The sequence below is a fragment of the Fopius arisanus genome, unplaced genomic scaffold (genome assembly GCF_000806365.1).
Source record: "Fopius arisanus strain USDA-PBARC FA_bdor unplaced genomic scaffold, ASM80636v1 scaffold00032, whole genome shotgun sequence".
NCBI lineage: Eukaryota > Metazoa > Arthropoda > Insecta > Hymenoptera > Braconidae > Fopius > Fopius arisanus.
The window spans coordinates 836197-859738 of NW_011887771.1; the positions used below are offsets into that span (position 1 = coordinate 836197).

A 23542-nucleotide genomic window follows, 5' to 3' on the forward strand; every position below is an offset into this window, starting at 1 on the left:
GATGATGAGGACAAATATCATCAGCTGGCCAACGTTGTGGGCACGCAAACATTATTATCAGCTATATCTTCCTTTTTACCAAATCCTCATGATTTTCACCGCGTACTTTAAACTACTAACTCATTTTTTGCAATTATATATGTAATTATAGCATCTATATATCTTTCTAAACTGTTAGTAAAAAATTTTTAAAGACACTAACCAATGACATTGTTTATATTCAGAAAATTATTGTTTTTTTGTTTATTTGTCAGGTCGTTTCTTATTGTATTAGTTAATTATTTGTTAATCAGTAGTTTAAGTCCACATAGTGTATATTATATTTCAATCTCTAGGAGGCAGGTAATAAATGAATTAAAATAATAATAACAGCTATTTAGGTAGAGTAAACGTAAATAACCGTGAACAATCATGTACTCTCATCGTAGTACAGAAAAAGCATATATGAAGATTATATAAAATATATTGTTATAGATTTTATATATAGAATACATGTTTTTGATGATTATAGGGGCGCAAGGGGCGTTCTAATGATTCGTTATGGGGAAATAAATATTGATGCAAAACGCAGAAGCTGTCGTCTCCAGTGCAGACAGAATTTCAAAACTTTCGACGGAGACGATTTCTAACAGTCGCGGGGATGACAGCTAGCCGTAGGCATAATTTCAAATATTAACAGTTCCTTAAACACGAAAGGTTAAATCTTCCTTCTGGTGGGAGTTTTTTTCCCTCAAGTAATTATATATTCATCAGGGGAAATAGTCGGCGGAAATGATTTGCTTTCTTTGTTATGCTCGAGGTGGAGACTTATAAATAAACATCTCCCTCTGATGATACTCAGCATCCACTCGTGCCGGCTGTCTTAACACTGGCAAGTGTGTCTGTATGAGTTGTTGGGCACATCTTGCTGGCATTTATAGGGAAAACCACGAATAGCCCGTAAGGTTGTCTCTGAAGACCCCTAACACACTCATCTATGAATATCTCCCTGGTGACGAGTCGACCCGAAGCGGATGGAAATTTTATGAGGAACAACTTTGAATTGAACACTGCTAGAGACTTGCAGTGGAAATTTTGAAAAAACTTTTGATAACAGCAAAATGTCACGACATATCATCAATTCTTCATCAACCAAAGCCTCGGGATTTCAAGAAATGCTCACGCAGACTCAAGTCTTTGTTCTCACATTTGGGAAAATTTTTTCAGCTGTCCAGGTCTTCGAAATTTTCCGGGATTCATTCAATTCAGAGTCAATTTCATTTCACCCCCGAACTTTTACTCGCTACAACTGCCCCTGAATGTACTAATAATGATTTAATATTAATTAATACAACAAAATAGTAAATAATACATGAGAGAAAATAAAAATCACAAAGTGGTGTGTACTAGTATGACATATTTTTTTTTTGTGTACTTTGAAATAGTGAATTAAGATTTGTGGAAAGGTCTAGTTTGCACGGTAGTATATGTGGACACTGTCCTTTAAACCGCAGACACGCGTGCGCTTATATTCACACTGAAGTTGGGAGTACCGAGGGAATTGTTCGAACGACGATGGTTGAATTGAAATTACCCCCATGGAGTCTCTTGGAATCAATGGTAATTGATTCCGCTCACGCTAACCCCACACTAGCCAAATACGTAATTCCAGTCGATCGTTTGACCAATGTCGACAGCTAGTAAATACGTGGGTATGGAGACACTTTAGGTTCATTATCCTGTTGAGTTTGTGTTTCAATGAATGAACAGATAAAAATAATGCGGGAACGGCGAGAGAATCGGGAGGGACGACAAATATTCTCGGAATTTAATGTTTAAATGCAATTCTATTTACGATTGCAGTGAATGTCAATGGGAATCCCTGGGGAGTGAATTGGATTTTTATATTCACCGAGAAAATAAGATCATTTGACATGGAAAAATTAATCGCGGAGAGATGAGGAGGGAGAGTAGCTGGCAAAATTGAAAATGGGAAAATGTATAGCTAACCTGGACGGCGGTACGGAAACTAGGATGAATGAGATTGTGGAAATAGAATGAAATTGTCTGCGGAATGAGAAAGTAAGTCTCAAGTTTGCGAGCAATTTTGTAATCAAAGTCAACTATTGGATCAATCCAATGGAAATCATATGGTGCTCAGATGATATTAGGTATTGCCTTTTAAAATAATCGGACGCGGTGAAGAATCTCTCGGTTTTTTGCAGCTGCTTAGAAAGAGGTTTTAAAAAATTCTAATATAAATATATAAATATATAAATATTTTGAACAGTTTCTAATTTAATTTTTGTATAAAAAAAGGAATTTTATTGAGTGAATTCAATTTATCAGTGTGAACTTTTATCATAGCGTGAAAAAGGGTATGTGAAGACTTTATTGAATATATTGCCATAGAGTTTTGAATGTTTGGATCGAATTAATTCCTGAAACGCGTCAGAGAATGTCAGCAATTTTCAAAACGTGCGTTATTAACTTAATCAACTGGCAAGCGTGAAAAATTGAACGATAAAAAATCGATATTTCCTTTGAATTCGCGGTTTTAATTTAACTTTAAAACGAGTAATTCCCGTGAATTCGAAACGTAACTGTTACACCAGTTTCATGACGATTTCCCGGTGATTTTTTGCCCCGTGAGAATTCCAAATAATAATCAAAGGGTCAGGGTCAGCCAAAAAAACCCGAGAGCAACCCACTCCTCCGAAACAAATAGACAACTCGACAGAACCATTCACAGAAGAACAATCCCCCTTGTAATTACCAAATACTCTATTTCCACCTCCCATAAATAAAAATCCCCAAGAAAAAAATTGACTTAAAGTCACCAATAAACCGCGCCCACCAGCATAAGCTGAGAATTCAATGAAACAAGACTACAAGACCCTCATAATTCTTCGGTCTTCCATTCCTGAAAACCAGCTGTCCAGAGAGAAAAAAAAAAGACATTAATTAAATCGATCGATTAATTGAGTCTACGCCGGGAGTGGGCGGCAGGCAATTGACTGAAATTTCTCTATTTTTTATTTTCCATCAATGAAATTCGCGGATATGCACAAAGTGGGTGAAAAAAATGGCAGTAGTGAGACAAGGGCGTATTTTATTGTCTGAATAGGGGATGCGGTGAACCGTATGTGTGTGCCAGTGTCAAATAAACGCATGCGATCGTACGAAGGGTTATCACTGGGGGGAAAGGCCCGGAGGAGATTTCAAACCAATTTCCCGTCGTGGCTCCATTAACGATGGTATATACGATCGAAGAGGTTGGTTATGTATGGCACTACATCCCTGGCAAAACCTATAACAGAAGCAAGGTTTTGGCCCCTTCCGGGTAGATTTCTCTGGCTCTCGTCGCGGTATAACCTCACTGTGAATTTATTTCAACGACCGCCCAAGTGGTCGCCAGAAATTCCCTTTTAATGGTTAAAATGTATATGTATACGTACATGTATATATATACATATGTATATATGGGGTAGTTTGAGGATCGACGAATCGTTTTATACTCCGCCCATCGTACTGTTTCTCACGTGTCCACTATTTATCTACACGTCTTTTCCTTTATATTCTCTCTCAGTTTCTGCACTACCTTTTTCAATGGGTGAGATAATGTCGCATTGTCGTTAAATTTTACTTCACTCTCCACACGCAGAATAATAAAATCAGACTATTTTTAATGACTAGGGAAGGAATTAACTGGGGAGGAAATGTCTTTGGCAAGAGAGGGTTTATTTTAATTAGAGGTTTTATTTGGCTGGCACCGGGGAGTATGGAATGCTTTATTCGATCATAAAGGATTTTTTTTTTATTTTTTTAAGTAGAGACAGAGGGAGAATTGTGTGAATGAAATTCCTTTCCGTGGATATGCTGTGGGGTTGGGAGAGGGTGTGGTCAGGAAAAATTCGATTATCACATTAAATTTGACGATAATATGTGATATTTATGGAGCATTCGGTATTGCGTGTTTTCATAATCGATGATCCAAGATAATTGATTAAGCAATTTTTAAAAATAAAGAATATCGATTGGAAATAAATAAGAATCGAGAATCGATCAATCGAGTTGGAAACGTTCAATTAAAAATACCGGATGTGCACGGTGCAGTACGTTCATGGAGAATAAACACTTTAACGAAGGAAATCAATCATAACACGATTCCATTGGAGAGTTAAATTATTTTACCGTCATTTTAATTCTTAGAAACGCGATCGTTAAAATGGCGGTAAACATGGGGTAGCTCCTCACATCTCCTCACATCCTGTTCCAAAGCTGCAATTGATTCGATATTGCAGATGGGCTATACAACGATGTATCAATCAAAATAGAAAAAAAAAATCGAGTAACTCCTCAATTCTCCTGTTATCCTGCTATAAAACTCTCATTTGATTAAAATTCTAACGAAATGCGCAATAAATTTTTATAAAATTTTCTTCAACCTGTAACAGAATGACAGAAGAAGTAAAGAGGTATCTGATTTCCTCCGTTTAGATTCTTAGTAAAGTAGTTCTTTTAAGACAAACGGATCATTGAACAAGAATCGAATATTAAAAAACAATGAACTGATCAAAATGAAATAAATAAAAACCCCATGCTTTTTTAATATAGGCGGAGGTTACATTGATACTCTGCGTTTACGTTTTTCTGATGAATCGGAATAATGAAATTATTTTCGTATTAATTACGCGCGGAGCAGATAAACCTAGTAATTGAATGAAAACTTTAATGACTTCCATACACAATCAATCTCCATGATGGAGAAAAATATGAGATGGAACTGAACGGTGGCAGCTGTCGATTTTTTATATACGACTTGCCTGACCTTTAATATATACGCGGACATATTGCAGTTTTTCAAATTATATGCCCTGGAAAATATACCGCGGGTGTTCCGGAGGGAATATACATGCAATGAAGATTATTCAGATGGGAAAGGAGAGTTCACGGGGCGGAATTAATTAATCCCCATTGACGAGATGTGGCAGTACTCGATCGTCATGTACACTTGAGTTTCATGAAGTTTATACATCCTAGGAAAGGAAAATCGTGCAGATGTTGAAAGAAGAATATTTGTTGAATTTCAGCCAGTGATTTATTTTTTTTTAGAATAAAAAGTCAAGTTATGAAATTCGTATGTACCAGAGAGAAGCTTTGTAATAATCTATTACGATTAAAAAATAAAATGAGTGAATAATTTATTTAAAATTTGAATTGGTAATAATATTTCTGTCTCTTTTCAAAATCATCTTCGATAATTTTGAATGTGAATTAAAAATAAACCGACGCCCTAAGACTGTCAATAGGTGCGCGCTCAGTTTTAGTATATATATGGTATATACATATAGTATATATAAACATACAATAACCCAGCAGTTCGCAGGTGCTATACCCACATCGGTAGAAATAATAGAAATCGATCGGTGACAAAAAACCTCACCGTTTTTTCCATTAATGAATGGCTTACGGTTTTAGTTAATTATTAAAATGCACTGAATTTTCAGAAAAATTGAAAAGCCCGTATTTTTTGCTTCTCTAAATTGCATAAAATATGAATTCAGCTGCGACAGGGATTTGGCAAAAAAAAAAAGGGTTTATCCCAATTTTGCAATTCACAACCGAATCATGGCCTAATGGTACATCAGCCCAAAGATAAAAGGACTCGATCACAAGCAGGGGATTTTCAATAGAAGAATTTTCCCGGATCTGTCAACAAGATTTGAAAAACGATTACGGTAGAGTTGAAAAGACCGTCAGAATCCGCCATCACGGAGCAATTCACCGACTCCCCCCCAAAAAAAGAATCAAACAAAAACCCTGAAAACAACGAAAACAATAGAAGCAGCGATTTAACTCCAGAACACAGTTAAAATTTCAGCCCAGAGAGGCTTCAAAGCCCCTGTGATCACGCTCCCATAAATACTACTATTTCTGGAGCTTGCAAATATTGACCAGGACGATAAATTCCATTTCGCACGGGTTCCATCGGCGCGCAGTGATTGAATATTATGTCACCCCTCGGTGGAACAAAACAATCATCTTCGTCAATCCACCATTAATGAACAACCAATAGCTCAAATCAAGTCATCGTGATTACACACTGTTAAACATTTCAGGAAATTCTACTCAGAAAATCGACTGAATTCCATCTTAGTTTCGGAACTATAGGGCTTTGAATTCAATTTCAGTTGAAAATCCTTAGATAATTTGTTGAGGGCTCTAAATTTTACGCAATAATAATATTACCTCTCAAAATATTCCGAAAAATGTTACAATGTAAATATATTGCTTCGCGAAAATATGAGTAACATAAAAATTTTTAATTTCAAATATTGAATAATTCCCTCATAATTTTATTGAAATCCTCCAAATTTAATTCAAATAGCCATTTGTGGAAGGATTATCGAATCAAGAGAATTCAATCTCGACTACAGCTCAACCATTTCGATGAATATACGGATATATATCAAAGAGTTTTATCTCGATGTTTCGAGATTAAAACGAGATACGACAGATATTACAGACAGGGCTTAATGAGAGGGGAATTCAGCTTTAATCAATGACTGATTGAAAGGATTGTGCCAGTGCGAAAAATTATCCACCCCTGCGGAATTCAATGGGTGATGACTTCATCGGGGTCATTTTCCCGATGAAAAATAAATTCAATCAGTGTCGCGTTATACATTAAGCGAAATACGGGTAAGTGATGGAAAATGTCATCAACCGGTGACTCGTGATTTCCCAAATATTGATTTGGGAATAATGAACTTTGTGAAACGATTCAATTAATTCTCCAGTGAGGAGGCCATTCGTTTGGTACAATGGCTGCGTTGGGCAGTTGACAGCTACTGTAATTGATGTAATTTTAATTTCTCTAACTTTCGTGAAGAGAATTTTTTTTATCGAGCGTCAGAGGACGAAATATCGATCTTCTCTATCCACTATAATTAAAATTAAAAAATCCGGAGAAAGGAGAAACGAATTCGGGATCATTATTTTGTAAAAATTTAATAATCAATGGGGCAGTTCAATTGACATTTCTATTGAGGGCCTTGAGAGTTTCCAAATTTCCGGCGGGTCGCCCTTCAATTTATTCATCGACAGTTAAATAAATGGTACAATAGGGAGCGACAAGGCCGATGAAATTAGTTGAATCATCGTTATGCTTGAGCAAGTATCTCCCCAAGTATAACGGTGATCAACGGCATAATCTGACGTGGCGCCGCAAACTTTACTAATAAAAGTTAACGCGACAGATTTCTCCAACGCAATGGGGATTGCTCATGTCATTGGATAAAATAGTTGGTGAATGTAAAATAATGTGATTCTTATTCAGCGGATTTTCGCAGTTTAACAGCTGAAACTTCAACACTTCAATAAGAAAAAAAATGTATCATAAAATAATGGATATTTTCAACTGAAACTATTCCCACTATCTCGATAACAATTTTCAACCACTTAATCATGTTTCTTATATCAGTATTAAGTGGACATTGTATTCCTCTTAATTTTATTTCTATTAAAGCATGACGAAAAGTTTCTCTATTTATTTCTGTTACACAATTATATGTAACACGAAAATACGTCAAAGATTAAATCAATGATTTCCGTGAATTTTCAAGCTAAATGGAAGATTTATTTGCAATTTTAAATTAAAATTGAATTCAAACTCGTAGAATTAAAAATTCAGATGACTTTCAAGAAATTGTTAAGAGTGTGACATTTACTGAAAATGGTTAAACATCTTTAAGTAAAATTGAATAGAGGCAGTTGTGGTGAAATTGCCCACTTAATGTAGCATTTCAAGCCCTAAAACAGTAGGGCCATCACTACGATGGCCAATCGTCGTAATGTGTCATAAACGTGACAATTATACCGCAATAAGCTGTGAGGAAGTTGTAATTTTACGCTGTGGGCCATGGGCGAGGGTCGTAACAAAGGAACAAAGAGACCAACAATGGTTTAATGTTTTCTCCGGTAGTGACGTCACTCCCTCAAACGATATATGCAGGAGAATAAGGAAATCGATATTCCGTTGAACGCGTCATTTGTGGAATACCGAGAGCTCAGTTGAGTCACCTGTTTTTATTGGAGCACTAAAAGCTCCAATATTGGACTTTATCGCCGAATATAGATGAGAGACTGACCATATTCTCGATCCTATTTTTTCCCATGTCATATTCAATCTAACGAAGTTGGTTATGTGAATTTATTGCTATTAAAAAAAAATGTCCAGTTTCCTCGATATTAAAAAAATCCATCACACTAAGAAAAAGATGAGAATTTTCAAACTTGAGACTTGAGAGGATCATCGAATAAAATATTTTCAATTGACAGAGATAATTCACCCACAAAATGGTGTTGTACCCTGCGTGGGGGGTACTTATATTTATTGTAGGTTCTAGACTCGAAGGGATAAATCCCACCAATAGTTTATAGGTATTTTAATATGAGAGTTTATTCCTTTAATTATTTTAATTATTAATTATATTATATTAATATTTTAATTCTTCCTTTTAATTATCTAAACGGCCTCTTAAATACATAATTGTTTGCGTGTCATTACTTGGTCAGCACAATCCAGTTATGTTGGCAAGAGACACTCTGGCAATACTGGATGTCCAAATATTTAACAATAACTCAATTAACCAAAATCTGGGGCATAACAATGGGCTATCATTAAATTTCTCTCGTCCTTAAACAAATTAAACTATTCTTTGCGAAAATCGGTGATAATGGAGAAATGACGGGCAATGGGAGGATTGAGTGGAAATAGTATTCCGTCAATCTTCGGGCGTCGAAGAGTCAACAATGCAAAAATCATGAAAAAGAAAGTACCCCTCTGGGGTACCGAGAAAACGCAATGTATATATGACCGAGGTCAGGCAAAGTTGAGGGTATTTGGGTGGTGGAGACGGTGTTGGCTCGATTCCAGTGTTTCTCCGGCCAATCGACTTTCGTGATAGTCTAGCGGAAAACACGGGTCGGGTCCTCACTGTATATCTCAGTCGGTGGTACACTCGAGGCTTTTCTAGCCAAGAAGAAGAGGGCGGAGATGAAAGAGTTTTTCCGTTGAAAAATTTCATGTGACACGAAGCCAAAAGAGGCGATCCATCAAAATCAATGGTAGGAGGAGTGTATGCTGACCGTAGACCTTTCACGTACACTTTTCAACTACTGAAACTTCATTTTTATCCGAGTGCTTGGGCAACAGGAGTAATCAAATAGCTTTGTCCTATGACATGTGCATATATGACCGAGTAAACGCTCTACAATACGAACAATACCACTGGAATATGGTATCACTTGGTAATCGCTGCAAACTGCGTTCAAAGAAGAATTCGGTTAATGTTAACGACCTCTGCTAACTCCTGCCGAATGGTGTTGTTCAATTAAAACAACTGAATATTCGTTAATAGTTACCGAATTATCAGCTCTTTGTTGGGTAATTTTATCCCACTTTCTGTGTTAAAATCACCCAACACGGGGTATTTCAGCTACCAATTCAATTCAATTCTATTTGTTATGTTATGATATTCGTGATTAAACCAATGAGTCGGTGATTTTTTTGAAAAATAGCAGATTTCAACTGAAAATCTTAGGAGGTAAACGATAGGCTGTAATGGAAATTTCCCTGAAAGGGGCTGATTTAACAAAATAAAGTGTTAATTTAACCGCACAGTGAAGTTTTCTCTCCCCAATTTATTGGTATTCAAATATTGAAGTGTAAAAAAGGGTTAAAATTTCACGTGAAATTTTGAATAATTACAAAAATTGACATGAAACTTCTGTAGAATCGAGAAATTTCTGTAGAATTGCCGAATCAATGATTTTTTTTAATATGAATAACTGAAGATTCAGATGACTTTGTGATTGAAATGTCCAGCAATTCCCGATGTGCCGTAAATGTACCCTACATTTTTCAAATAACGAAATGTTGCCTCAATGGCTGACCACCTACAAGAGCAATCGAATAGTTGTCCTATGACGTACGTATATACGAGACAAATGGTGAACAATACGAACAATACGACTGGAAGATGGTACCTCTCGGCAATTGGTGCAAACTGCCTACACACTGGTTTCTGCACACAGGGGCCAGTTTGAATTTGTGTAATGGATAGTAGTCTCTCTGGGTGGGTGTCACGTGCACTATGCCGAAACCATTCTGTCCTGTGGCCTCTGTTAATCAAAACGTGAAACGTCGTATGAGTTTCTACATTGGAGATCGGCTCGAGAGGTGTGTCCCACCCGAGATCAGATGTTTGGGTTATGTGATTAAGGGGAAGAAGAGGGCAAGGGGGAAAGCTAGGGGTGAATGAGAAGGAGGGAGAGGGGCAGGGGTTAGAGTTTACAGAGGTGAGAGTAAGGGATAGTATCCAATTATCTGATATGCAGATGAAACCCGTTCCCCGGAATGAAGAGATAATTCGGAATTTTCGGGTAGAGAAAATACTGAGATGTTCCTTACAATTACGTGGAGAATTCTCGAGGTTTCGTGTGGGATTTCCTAGGACTCGGAATTCTCTTCGTTTTTTTGTCTATTATTGTGAGAGAATTGATTACCGCGTTGCATATCGTAAATCACGACACAAATACTCGCGCTTTATCCGAAATTTCATCGGAGGGTCATTGGTACAAACATTTCTTGTTTGTAGTTAGAGATTCAAATTTAATGGTACGAATTTGGGATTCATATCTCTCATGTTGGAATATGGCGAAAAACTAATTCAACCGGAAATCAAAGAACGATTTTTCACGTAAAGTAGAAAATAATTAAATTTCTCGGTCGCATTGAAAAAACCATTGTTACATTCAAAGGAATAATGAAGGGATGACTATATTTTTCCACTTTTTCCTTCTCACATTGGAATTTAATGAATTTCAGAGCACCTCTACCCCCATTTCACTCCCGGCCCACCCAACCGCATTCTATTTCTGCATCTCCTCAGTGAATCCTCTACACTCTTTCAATTGAAAACGCGATTCTCAATCTCTCAACGACTGACAGTTAATTCTGATAACAGCCAGATTTGTTATCTTGTTTCATCCACCTCTGGATGAAAGTCGATAAATTCTCCTTAAATTTTTCCCACTGAATCACAATATTCCTTGTTTTATTCTCTCTGTTCCAACTGGATCAGAGAATTTTTTTCCCAGCCATTTCTCCATTGAAATTTCACAGAATTTTATTAAGTCTGTAAAATTTCAATTCCATGCGCTTTTCAATAAAATAACTTCGATTTTCTGTAAAACATTGTGATAGATTGAAATTGTACTTGATCAAATCCTATTTTCTATTTAATCGTCATATCGATAACCATTGTATCGATATATAGAAAAAACTACTACAATATTATAAATAATGAAAGCAATTCGCCACTCGTTTTGAAAAAATATAAAACACATAAAGAATATATTTCTTCAGGTATAATTTTTTTGGTGAGAAATAGAGAGAGTTCTTATACCCTAAATTATCTCCCGCGTAAATATCGAGCAGCAAAATGTCACGGGTCAACGAAACAAAACTTTTTGATTGTTCTTCATTACCCGATTTTCCGGTAATCACGAAGTTGATAATAAGAAAGTTTCCGTAATCCGATGGTTCTTGGCATTTAAGCAAACATTTCCGCCCGGTAGCATTTGCCCATTGCTATTGCTAATCGTAATAGCATCGACATAACGCTACGTGAGTATTAACTACCACATCTTGTCTACCCCCTAGTGCATTCCACCCTAATCAGTGAGTTGAAACCGCTGATTATTGGATTATCATCCGGTCCTGTACTCCACAATCTGACCATATCCACTATTGCTAATAGTACATGATTATGAATTTGGCAATGGAAGGGGAAAGGGAATGGGGCATCAAACACGCGTCAATGGTCGTCTGTTTCTACTGATAGTCCATCATAAAATGGTGGAAAGTTTTTCTTGAATTTTTTTGCCCAATCATTCCTTAGATTCGGGTCGTTATTCATGGACACAAAAAATCGCTGTTCAGGCAACTGTTAATCGATTTCCATGTTTACTCGCATTAATTACTTAACTTTCATGAAATACAGTTCCATTGGGGTTAAGATAATTGACGGTTCTTTTAATTTATATCCAGCCATTCCACGCTTTATTTTTTGAGAATTTGAGAATAATTAGCGATTTGAAGTTGATAGAATATATATTTGAAGCGTGTGATGGCTATCTCATCTGGAGGTTGCGATCGGCCAAGCATTGCGTTTTTGTTTAATAAAAATTATATATTGATAATATTGATGACTCATGGAAGAGTTCACTGTCAGAAAATTAAACTTCAGATTTAAAATAACAGAATATTTCCCCAAGGAATCAATATATTTGCTTTAATATTCCGGCCATTGTCAATTTTCCGGTTCATATGACAGAAAAAAACCAAAAAAAATTCCAAACCAAGGAAAAATCCAATGGAATTAATGGTTTAACCGAACGGTTTTAAATGAAAATGAAATTGAAACCAAAAAAATAAAAAGTCAAAAGAATTTCCGTTTCAACCGTGGAAAAAATGAGGATGGTCATTTATATAGACTTAGACTCACCTTTGGAGATGTTTCCGCAAAACGTTATTTTCCAGAGGTGCTTAATCCCTTCTCGCACTTAACTCCGGGCATTGGCACATTATTTAACAACGCACATCACGAAAAATCTCAGAATCTTTCTTCACACTGGAGAAAAATATTCTAAAAAATTCACAGGCTCTTGGTGTTTTCTAGTACTGCTTTGATATCACTGGAATTATTCCCGGGTAGATTGAACCGTCAATCGCCTTAGCTCTACCTCATCTACCAGTACCTCACTATCTCCAACAAATATCACCACACTTTCACAATAACTTCACGCCTCCAGGTCCACACTGGGAAATTGATTTCAGACTAATTCGGATCCATCCATGTCAACTGAAATCAGAAATATTGTTTATGTTAATTTCGACAGAGTGTTATCAGAGCAAAACTGTTATTCAATATTATCAAATCAATAAATTTCCTTCTGCTCCAAAGTTTTTCTTTTTTTATTTTATCGTCTGCATAGGAATCAACAGAAAAGAAATTCTCAATTATTAAATTCGAATTCCATTGCGGACCGGTAATATCCTGAATTGAATTGAATCCTGAAACCTGTAAAATTCCAAATAACCGAGTCTCACTCACAACAATGATCACCCCCACCAAATCAATCCCGAGAATTATTTAAAAAACTTCATCACGGTAAAAGAACTTCGCGTGAAAGAACACATCCGTAAACTGATATACACGCGAAACTCATCAATACGCCCATACATTTCACCCAAAAATTCAATATAATGAAAAAATATTGCGGTGAGAGAATGTGGTGAGGTTTTATTTACCTCGTTCGTGACTCGGCGAAGCGTCTGAATCCGTTGAAGGATGCACGCAACCGATTATCCACACTCGTTGAATGCTCATGCAGCGAGCTCGAGCATGAGCATATTTAAGAGGTCTCGGTACAAGAGCCTAAATCACCGGTGCGATATTGCTCCACGTGCTTCAGCACGTTTCTGATCTCAGTTGAACGACACGAGGAACGTGACGGTCGCTCGACGTAGCCCGACGTACCACCGACGAATACGTCGATCCTAGTCAAGAGTCACTGGCGGACTGCGCGACCGCGCGTCACTGGCGGCGTCTACAGGGTCTAGAGGGGAGATAGAGGGGTGAAAACTCCCCCAATTCCCCCAACTCCCTTTCCCATGACTCCCGTTTTTACGCTATATCCCCACCCACACCCTCACCGTTTCATCCATCTCCTTGTCGCGCATCGTCGCCCACTCGCTCCCATCCATTCCCCTTTAGTTTGAGCCCATTCTCCAGCTTTGTCTCACTCATCAACTACCAGCATCTTATCCCTCTCAATTCCCAACTTCCTTGTCACGCAAATCATCCCACACCCCGTGTGCTATTCCAATTCCAACACCTTTCCCACCCTATCTCATGTGCCGGAGCGGTCCCAGAGTGGTCGTGGTGACCAGGGAGCATCGGTTTTCCTAGCGCTACGGGGTTGTAAAGGGAGATATCGTTGTATCATGAAAAGTCGCAAAAAATCCGTTAATGGTTTCATCTTATATCGCTATGGGGTGGGAAATATTCGGTGAAAATTACGGAAATCACGATTTTCCCCCTTTATGGAAACCACTTGGAAAATTTGAGTGGCGGTATCACGCATTTTTCATGGAGAAATTCAGGGAGATTGTAGATTGCTTGGAAAAAATTCTGTAACGCACTTCCGTCCTGTCTTTTGAGACCATCTTTTTTATGGAAGTTTTTTATCTCTGTAGTTTTTTAATTGACATTATTTGTAATTTTTTCTTGTCATGAGTTTATCAAATTATCGTGCCCTCCTCAACTGCGCATTCATTGTTAATGAATTGTGGTAGAAATAAAATGGAGTAGGGCATCAAGACACTCCAGGCAAAAAGAGGACTTTTAAAAAAAAATTTGTGTGCTCGACTATTTAATTTCTTTCAACTATTATATGCGCGCATGACTTAGAATAATTTAATAATTACTGAAATATATTTGTGTACATGGCTGTTGTTTCTGGCAAAAAAGACAAAAGGCTAGTGATTGTGGGTCTAATATATCGAATAAGGATGAAATAACAAATAAATGCCCAACGCTCTCGATAAGAGAACAGAATTATATATCAGACTTCGCAGTTTTTTAAATGACAAAAGAATATTCCCTTGAATTTCATAAATCTTTTTTATGGAACGAATTTTTCTCACAGCGTAATTCTTGATTCTTCGCTGAAATGAATCCATGACATTAGATAATTGATGTAATTGCTGATTTATGCTAATGAAGATTTATTCAAACGAAAAATTCAGGGATAAATCATGCTTTGTTATTACAAAAAAAGGACTATCACATTCAGAAGAGCATGAATTCATATTCAAGACTCCTTGCAAATTAGAACAATGGCTCGAGCCCCGAGGACGGAAAACATGATGATACTGAAAGAGGACAACTCCAAAGATATACTCGAAGATGTTGAATCTATGTTGAAACAGTCGAATGTGGTGGCTTCTCCGTAAATATATAACCTGTACTCCCATCCTTCCAAATTCGTCGAGAATGTTATTTATAATTTCATAGATACGGAGTTTTGTTGGATGAGGAATATATGGACTTATGCATAATTTATGGTAAGGAATTGGGCATGCACATTGTGCAGAGAGCCTATGAATTATTCAGTCCAAATTCATACATAAGTTATAGTGAGTTAACATACCTTGATGTATTAAATGAACAGTGAATCGGGACTGGGTGTTGTCAAACCGATGGATGTGTTGTAATCGAGAGGTTGGTCCCAATATATCATCTTCAGGAACAAGACCCCTGCTTTCACTGGATAATTAATACGCAATTCTCATTCACTGCATCAGGAAATCCCTGGAAAATTTAAAATTACGGTTCTGGATCAGGCCCAACAGTTATGCAAAACAAAAAAAAAGGTTGAAAAGTTTTTTTTTGAAAAATGTGACTTTCGTCAAAATTGATTCTTTCACTTTTACATGATTCTCTCGTACAGTAGCGTAAAACCAGAGGAAGTGCGAAATCAAAAAGAATAAACACACAATAATCTATTCTTTATCTATTAATTTCGATTCTTGATTTATTAATTTCTACAAGAGAGTCTCATCTTATTAATCCTCATCAACCAGAACCTGAGAGCCGAGTGACTTTTCTTCACTAGAACCAATCTTTTCTCTGTATTATTGACTTATTTTCCGAGTGGAATTTCTTCGACTGTTCTGCTACGAAAGTTGGAATGGATGAAATTGTGAAGAAATTTTCCAACGGAAGGATTTATCGAAAAACTTTCAAAGCTGCCTAGCAGAATCAAATCATCCTTTTTCGTGTAGATGATTAAACACACGGCAATTTTTACCGACAATTTTTCCAACACCTATTGCCTCTCGCACTTCAGTTTATAACTGAGAGCCCTTCTGCAGTAAGGCTGTCATGAAAAGCTTACCAGTGCAGATAGGTGGAAAAAGGTTGTATAAAAGTAAAGTAGGTATAGAGAGGAGCTGTATTATAACCGCCACTTCATAGCTGTATGTGTCCGGAAAAGTTTTTACACACGTTTCGTTTCGTTGCTTCGAGTGATCCATTGGGAGAATGGCTTCAATGAATAATAATGAAGGGAATATGCACAATCATGCGTAGTCACAATGTACCACCTGGTCAACTCTTTGTGATATCAAAATTTTGTCGATATGAATGCAATTCGGGTCGGATTTTATTCACTTCCAAAATTCAATTACCAAGTCTGACCGTCTACCGCAAAATGCATGTACCTGTTTTCTCCGCTGAATTAAACACCGGTGAAAATTTCTACCTCATATCATTCCCGCATACCTTTCCCATATTTTGTCAAATTATCGCTCTGCTCGAAGTTCGGTATTTTTAGGGAAAAACCCGCTACAATCTCATATTTCAGTTCAGTTATTCCATGAAATTTATTGAAATATATTCGTTGAACACTGAGTTTCGTAAAAAGGAATTACGAAAACATCAATTTTTAATGCATTAAATCGGATAAATGAGAGTGCCGCGAGTGTTACATTTAATATGGAGTCCCAGAAATGCGTTGGACCACGTAATGATATCACTGAAGCAAGATAATATTATGCAGAAGCAAGGGTTCTAGTCGTAATCTCTGAACGTGTCGATATAAGAGGAAAGTGAAATTGTTTAGAGGTTCAGACGAAGGTTCACCGAGAGCTGAAATATCTTAGAACTGTGAACCGAATGAAATTGAGTTGGTCTTATCTGAATAACTCATTACAAAACGTACACTTTTATGAGGCCATTCCCCCGGCAAAACCTCAAGCGGAGAATACGTGAGGAAAACGTCGTCAGCTCACATCCATACAACACCTCGACGACGTGCTTCAAAAGCCACATGGTAATATCACGTTGAAGATGAATATGATGGTTTGTCCGCAGGCAACTTCCTTTACCTCCTGCAACCAGCTCCTTCCACCATTGCCGCGGGCCCATTTCAATTCATTATTTGCGCCTTGTTTCTCTCATCCCTGGAAATATTCGCAAACGATTGTATGTAATCGAGACAAAAGACGCAACCATTCAAGCGCCATACAATTCCATTCTTTCGCTGTTACTGAAATGATATCGCCTTCCTAGTAACCGCACACTGAGAGAAAAATATTTGGTACTGGGCTAATACACATTGCTCGGTTCTACGGAAGACTGCGGCAAATGTTTATAATGTTTATAATGTTTATGATGTTTATTCGTCTGCGCTTATCTTCTTGGAAATGACTCCCACATCGTCAGAACTGGATTGAATTGAATCAATTGATCGCTTTAAGACATTCCAGAATTATTGTTCTCTACCTGCGAAAGGATTTTCAAATTCACATTACCATGGGAAAATATCGCGATATTTTTGAGCTGAATGAATATATTTTCGGCAGGGAAAATTTTTCCGCTCAGTGGAAAGTAATTAATCGATGATCTCCGTAGCGCTTCTGAATTTGCGAATCATAAACATCGACGAATGATATTTAGAATTGATGGCAGAGTAATGAGTATTGCATTGAATGTAACAGAGTAATGATGAGCTGATTAGATCATAAATATGCGAATGGAGTTTTAATGGATGGAATTGCAATTACGCGAGCAACTGGTGCGACAAGATCTTTTGGAATCAATTGTTTTAATAATGACGTAATGGATTACGTTCAATTAATCCTAGCGAACCTCGACATTGGAAATGCCATTGATTGCGTCCAAAACTTCAAAAACCTTTCATTCCGGTATCTCTACCCATTAACCTAATGATCAGCTCTTGGTTGAACGTTTCCGGTTGGAATCTCATGATTACAACAATGCCGTTGGTATTCTGATACCGAAATTCCACGGCACCACCAGAAAACCAAGTGTTTACGAAATATTTCACCATTATTTATGGTCTTTATTAAACTTATTTTTCTATCATTGTTCAGAATTCCGGTATTCACAAAAAAATTGTGATAACGTTACGCTACAGTAGTTTCACCACGTGAATCTTTACTCTCGTCTTTTAGTTCAGCTGCAGTATAAAGTACCTCGTGAAAATTTTAGAACATGAATGATTAGCACTTTCTCGACTTTCCCGTGAAACTTCCAATTCCATGAATCTATTCGTCTTAAATTCCATTAAACTTTACTCTACCGAAAATTACTACTGCTATGGCGGTGGCAAATGAGATTCGCTTGCAAATTCAAATGCCCTTTTTAGCGTCATCATCGCAAACACATTTTAGTTTTCCTCAAGTCGCAAAAATCGTGCATGGTTGACAAATTCCACATGAAAATTTAAAATATTGGAATTTTCAACAACAACAAAATGATAAGTCATTTCTATATAACTTTAAATATACAAAATTGACAAATCAGTTAATGCTTAGAGCTAGTTCTGCCAATTCTTGATTTTCAGATCGATATTACACTTAGAAACGTGCAAATGACGAACATTCAAGCAATGATGTTGAATGATGATTGATGTTGCATTTGACATTCACCATTGTGACCGACATTTCGATAAATTTTTAACGGGGCGATATTTTATATTTAATGGGATTATTGCGGTTACGTTTCGTAAACATTGCGGCTAGATTGTCATAGCTGCGAGTCTGAGCTCCGATGTCTAGGGATTATGCTTATATACCCTGGGGCGGTAGTGGGGGACCTACCCAAGTGGTCAGTTAAAACATCTGATTGGTTGGACTCACCCCCCTCCCTTCTTCCCCCACTATCACCTGCGGAGGGCATGTGAGGACGATCCCCAAACATTAGAGCCCACTGAAGATACAGACTACAGTGTTTACGATACGACGACGCCATCTTGAAACTAAACCCGATATCCATACCACAGTCAATAAAATTGAACATTACACAAATATATTTACCAAAATTAATTCTCTCCAAGTATATGCCACAATGCGGAAACAAATCGCTACAGAATCACTCCTTCATCAACAAATTTTTCACCCCGATGAGATCATAAATAAACCGCAGGCTAATTAACGATAATTATCACCGAAAATCCGAGGCCAACGATAACATAACGGTGCACACTCATTGACCAATTCAGCGAGAAAATTATACTTGGTAATGCGTGCATATAATTTTGCATAATGCACGTATAATGTTACTTGTGTGTTAAAATTGAATCGAGCCATCGTGCCAATTATCAGAAAGCCATACCCCTCATTACCAGAACAATTCCAGGAAAGCATTCATTTCTATTTATCCCCTCATAATTTTCTCCTCCAATATTGCCGACAGTTGGAGAATATAATATCCAGGAATTAATTGTTTTCGAGTGAATTATTCGCTGTTGCAGGGGAAAAGGGAATGAATGGGCAAATCATATAATGGCACGTTATGCTCTCTTCCGTTGAGTCTTCTCGTTTCGTTCACTCATGCATAAGTATGTGTACATGTGTACCGGACAAACTATTCACTTTGTAAATGTCCAATTCTATGTTTGCCATTCTACTTTGGTTTGAATTTGGGACAAAGCAAACTCTTTTGTCAACTTTGTTAGGTTTTCCGGACAAACTCATGTCTATGAGAGGAATTGACCCTTGGATAGTGCCTCTTTGCTCGCATACATGAGGTTTAAGTGGCCTTCCAGCCTCTTTTTTTTGTTTAAAAGATGAGCATTCAGTTAATTCGTTGGTCAAACGGCAGGAGAAAAATTTCACTCTAAACATTTCCTCTCCATATCGCTACTTTCTGCTGTTTCTATTATTACTCGAGTTTTCATACAGCCGATTACTTCCTTAATAGATTATCGACGTACGGAAATATAATAAAAAAAAAATAATTCTAACTTGGATGAACGGAGTGGGATTCATTCAAAATTGAATGGATCCAATGGAGATGGTTCTAGTACGAACCCGTCAGTAATAACAGAGAAGCATTCACTCCGCAATCAATCAATTGGATTCGCGTGCGAATGGACTTGGATTTCCTGGTGCAGTCCAAGCGTTCATATTGGATTTGATAAATAGAGCATGGGTAAACTTGACCAGCGTGATTTGATGCTTATGAGTTAGTCGTGTAGCTGTGTACAGACAAGTCGTCGCACAACACGTTTGTACACACTTGGGCCTGCAAACCGAGTAGTTGTTGAAAATCGACAGATGACTAGAACCACCAGTACCAATGAAATTCGTTGGATTCTGAGTGATGACAGTTAGGACTGATTAAACGTTAGTTAGACTGAAAATATCGATCGAAATGCACTCGAATGTAGTGACTAACAATAAAGGACAGTATGTACTCACTGCCTTGCAATCAATGCTCGTTGCAATTGTGATTTCACGGTCCATGCGAGTGCACATAGGGCTTTAAAAAATAAAAAAAAAAATAGAAAGGACTTACATATGTAGTTTCGTCCAACATTCAGGATGCACTCGGTGCTATTTGTTCTTTTCAACCTTTCATTGTTGCATTTGATGTCGAGTGTCTGGCATTACAATGCAGCGAAAATGGAGATGGAAGATTTTTCGAGGAGGATCTAAAACTGTTAACGTTGATAATACTAGACACTTGGGTTGAGAGCATTCGGGCATTGTAAGTTGAAAGGTCCAGGGATGAATGGAGAAATCGCACTGAGTTTCCAGAGGGTACGGAAATTTCAAAAGTTAGCATGGTTTTCCGTTTTCGTTGGTACTCTACTGTGCCATAACTCTTCCGCTCCTGGCAATTAGTGGTTTACCAGAATGACCGTATGGGGCAGTCGAGTATCCTCGGCGAAAGCTTCATAAAATGTTTCATTTCGAAGGACTTGAATGATGTCGAACTACCGGGATTCGATGGGAGCGTTAGAAAATTCTTCTTTTACCCCCACATTATTTCACCCACACACTGTTCATCCAAATGAATGATTATTGTTTCACTTAACTTTCAATGATTGTCAATATATTCTTATAACGAATCAACCTCAATTGTGGCCCCCATTATCTCTGCAATTAAACACAAACACTGGTGAACACTTCCTGTTCAATTTTTCCTGTTGATGCGTTTGTAATCGCGAGTTTCCGTGGGTCTGCCCCGTTCACCATAGACCCATCAATAATTTCCCAGTTTTATTAATGTTTCTGCTCTACTCTTATTAAGTAAATGTACGAATTCATACAACTTTTTAAAGTTTTTTTTCCAAAGAAACTAGAGAATTGCTGGATCAATTAATTTCCCAATCTAATCCTCTCCAAGTTACATGAAGACTCTTTGATGGCGTCATTAATGACTTCGATTACATCATTAGTTTGGGAGATATCGTTAACGCAAATTCTCGGTCACGCTCATGCTCACATCCGATCGGGGAGGGATGCGATGGCTTTGAAACGACGACATACAGTGAAAATTTAATTTCCAATTTTCGACATGATTACAATAACTTTCCTAAACCGGGAAGTTAATAAAAAATACAGTGGACAATAACATCTAACAATATTTCTCCTGCAATAATTTGAAATATTTCTGACCATCAACTTGAATTTTCGCCTTTCCCCTTATTATTCCTTGTGACAACAACACGGAATTAGCTTGCCCTCCGGCTAATAAAATGGCGTCGGGCTCAACGTCTCGTTGAATCCGATAGGATATGGATTTATACAATTGTAGTGCACTTACACGTTTGTTTTGTATACGCGAGTTGGTAGCATTACCGCTAGTGAGTTGTGGAAGTGGGTCGAGATGAGAATCTCGTTTGCGACACTCCGCGTAAAGAAAATAAGGGATAAAAAAAGGACATCTTTCCGTGTGAGATTTTCTCACGATGCGGAGGCCAATTGGAAGCCGACCAGACGTATATTCTTTAGATTTATCCTCTGGAGGGACACATTCACCATTTTATCTCAACAAATGTGGCCACCACTTTCTTTCCGGAGGAATTAGCGCAAAAACTCGGCAGCCTTAATTGATTTTTTAGTGTTTGGGGTGTAATGACGTGAGCAGAGCAGTGGAAATGATTATCATTCGTCCTATTTGAGATGACGAGGATTCAAATCTTATCTGGGTCACTTTCATGGTTACCATGGATTTTATTACCTGCAACGGAAGGATGCGCTTGGCAATTCGTGCAAATTTATCCCGCATAGTCCCTCGGAAAATGAGATGAGAGATTCTTTCTCAGTTTCATAGCAACTTTCGGGACCGCTTTTTATATTGATGGATTTTTGTTTTTCCCATCCAGCAGGGTGAATTTTTCGTTGGACCCTTTTACTGCCCTGTTACGTCCAGTAACTTGTTAATCTTTAATTCGAACTTCGATTTGCATGACCTCTGATATTTTATTGAAAATTTTGAATTTTTCAATTTCAGTGAATACCTCTTCCATTTTCATGCTCCACTGATACTTTTTTGAAAATTTCGAATTTTTCTTTCTTCAGCGAATATCTCCTCAATTGGCATGCTCTCCTGATACTTTTTCAAAAATTTTGAATTTTCAAATTTCAGTGAATGCCTCCTCCATTTTCATGCTCCCGTGATATTTTTTCAAAAATTTTGAATTTTGAAATGTCAGTGAATACCTCCTCCATTTTCATGCTCCCCTGATACTATTTCAAAAATTTTGAATTTTCAAATTTCCGTGCATACCTCCTCAATTGTCATGCTCTCCTGATAATTTTTCAAAAATTACGAATTTTCAAGTTTTAGTAAATACCTCCTCCATTTCCATGCACCCCTGATACTGTTTTGAAAATTTCAAATTTTTCAATTTCAGGGAATATCAATTTCGTAACGCAGAAAAATATATTCACCTCGTCGGCTGATCCCTCTGACAGCGGAACCCGTACTGAGGCAGTTACCGAGGCGGTTGACGGGTAGACACCCCACCACTGCGTGTGACCCCCTCCCTCTGTTGGGGCGCAGTACTACAATGCCAGTGGGGTCGCTCAAACCCCCACTGAGTGGCTCAGTTCTGGGAGAAAGGGGGGCCGCACCATAGTGGGGGTATATCCGTCAGCCGACTCGGTAACGGCCTTAGTAGCAGTCCCGCGGTCAGACGGATCAGTCGAGGGGGTGAGTATGATTTTCTGCTTTACGAAATTGATATTCACTAAAATTTGAAAATTCGAAATTTTTGAAAATGTATCGGGGGAGCATGAAACTCGAGCAGGTATTAACTGAAATTGGAATTTTAAAATTTCAGTGAATACCTCCTCAATTGTCATGCTTTCCAGATACTTTTACAAAAATTTTGAATTTTTAAATTTCCGTGAACACCTTCTCAATTGTCATGCTCTCCTGATACTTTTTCAAAAATTTTGAATTTTCAAATTTCCGTGAATATCTCCTCAATTGTCATGCTCTCCTGATAATTTTTAAAAATTTTTGAATTTTTTAATTTCAGTGAATACCTCCTTGATTGTCATGCTCCCCTGATACTTTTTTGAAATTTTTGAATTTTTCAATTTCAGTGAATACCTCCTCGATTCTCATGCTCCCCTGATACTTTTTTGAAATTTTGAAATTTTTCA

At 37.5% G+C, this 23542-nt stretch overlaps 1 protein-coding gene across 3 annotated transcripts in view; it reads right to left on the minus strand.

The window, feature by feature from the left end:
• Window positions 1-15347, minus strand: part of LOC105265816 (chaoptin) — a 48712-nt gene extending 33365 nt beyond the window's left edge. The window contains exons 1-3 of one of the 3 annotated variants that reach the window (XM_011303558.1): window positions 13361-13617; window positions 12555-12911; window positions 10033-10167 (exon numbers count right to left, since the gene is read on the minus strand). The gene's annotated coding sequence lies outside the window, so the exon portion shown is untranslated. Of the gene's footprint in view, window positions 1-10032; window positions 10168-12554; window positions 12912-13360; window positions 13618-15264 lie in introns of those variants that run through there. The other 2 variants (XM_011303557.1, XM_011303556.1) reach the window with 2 other exon arrangements.
• Between the last annotated feature and the right edge of the window lie 8195 nt (window positions 15348-23542).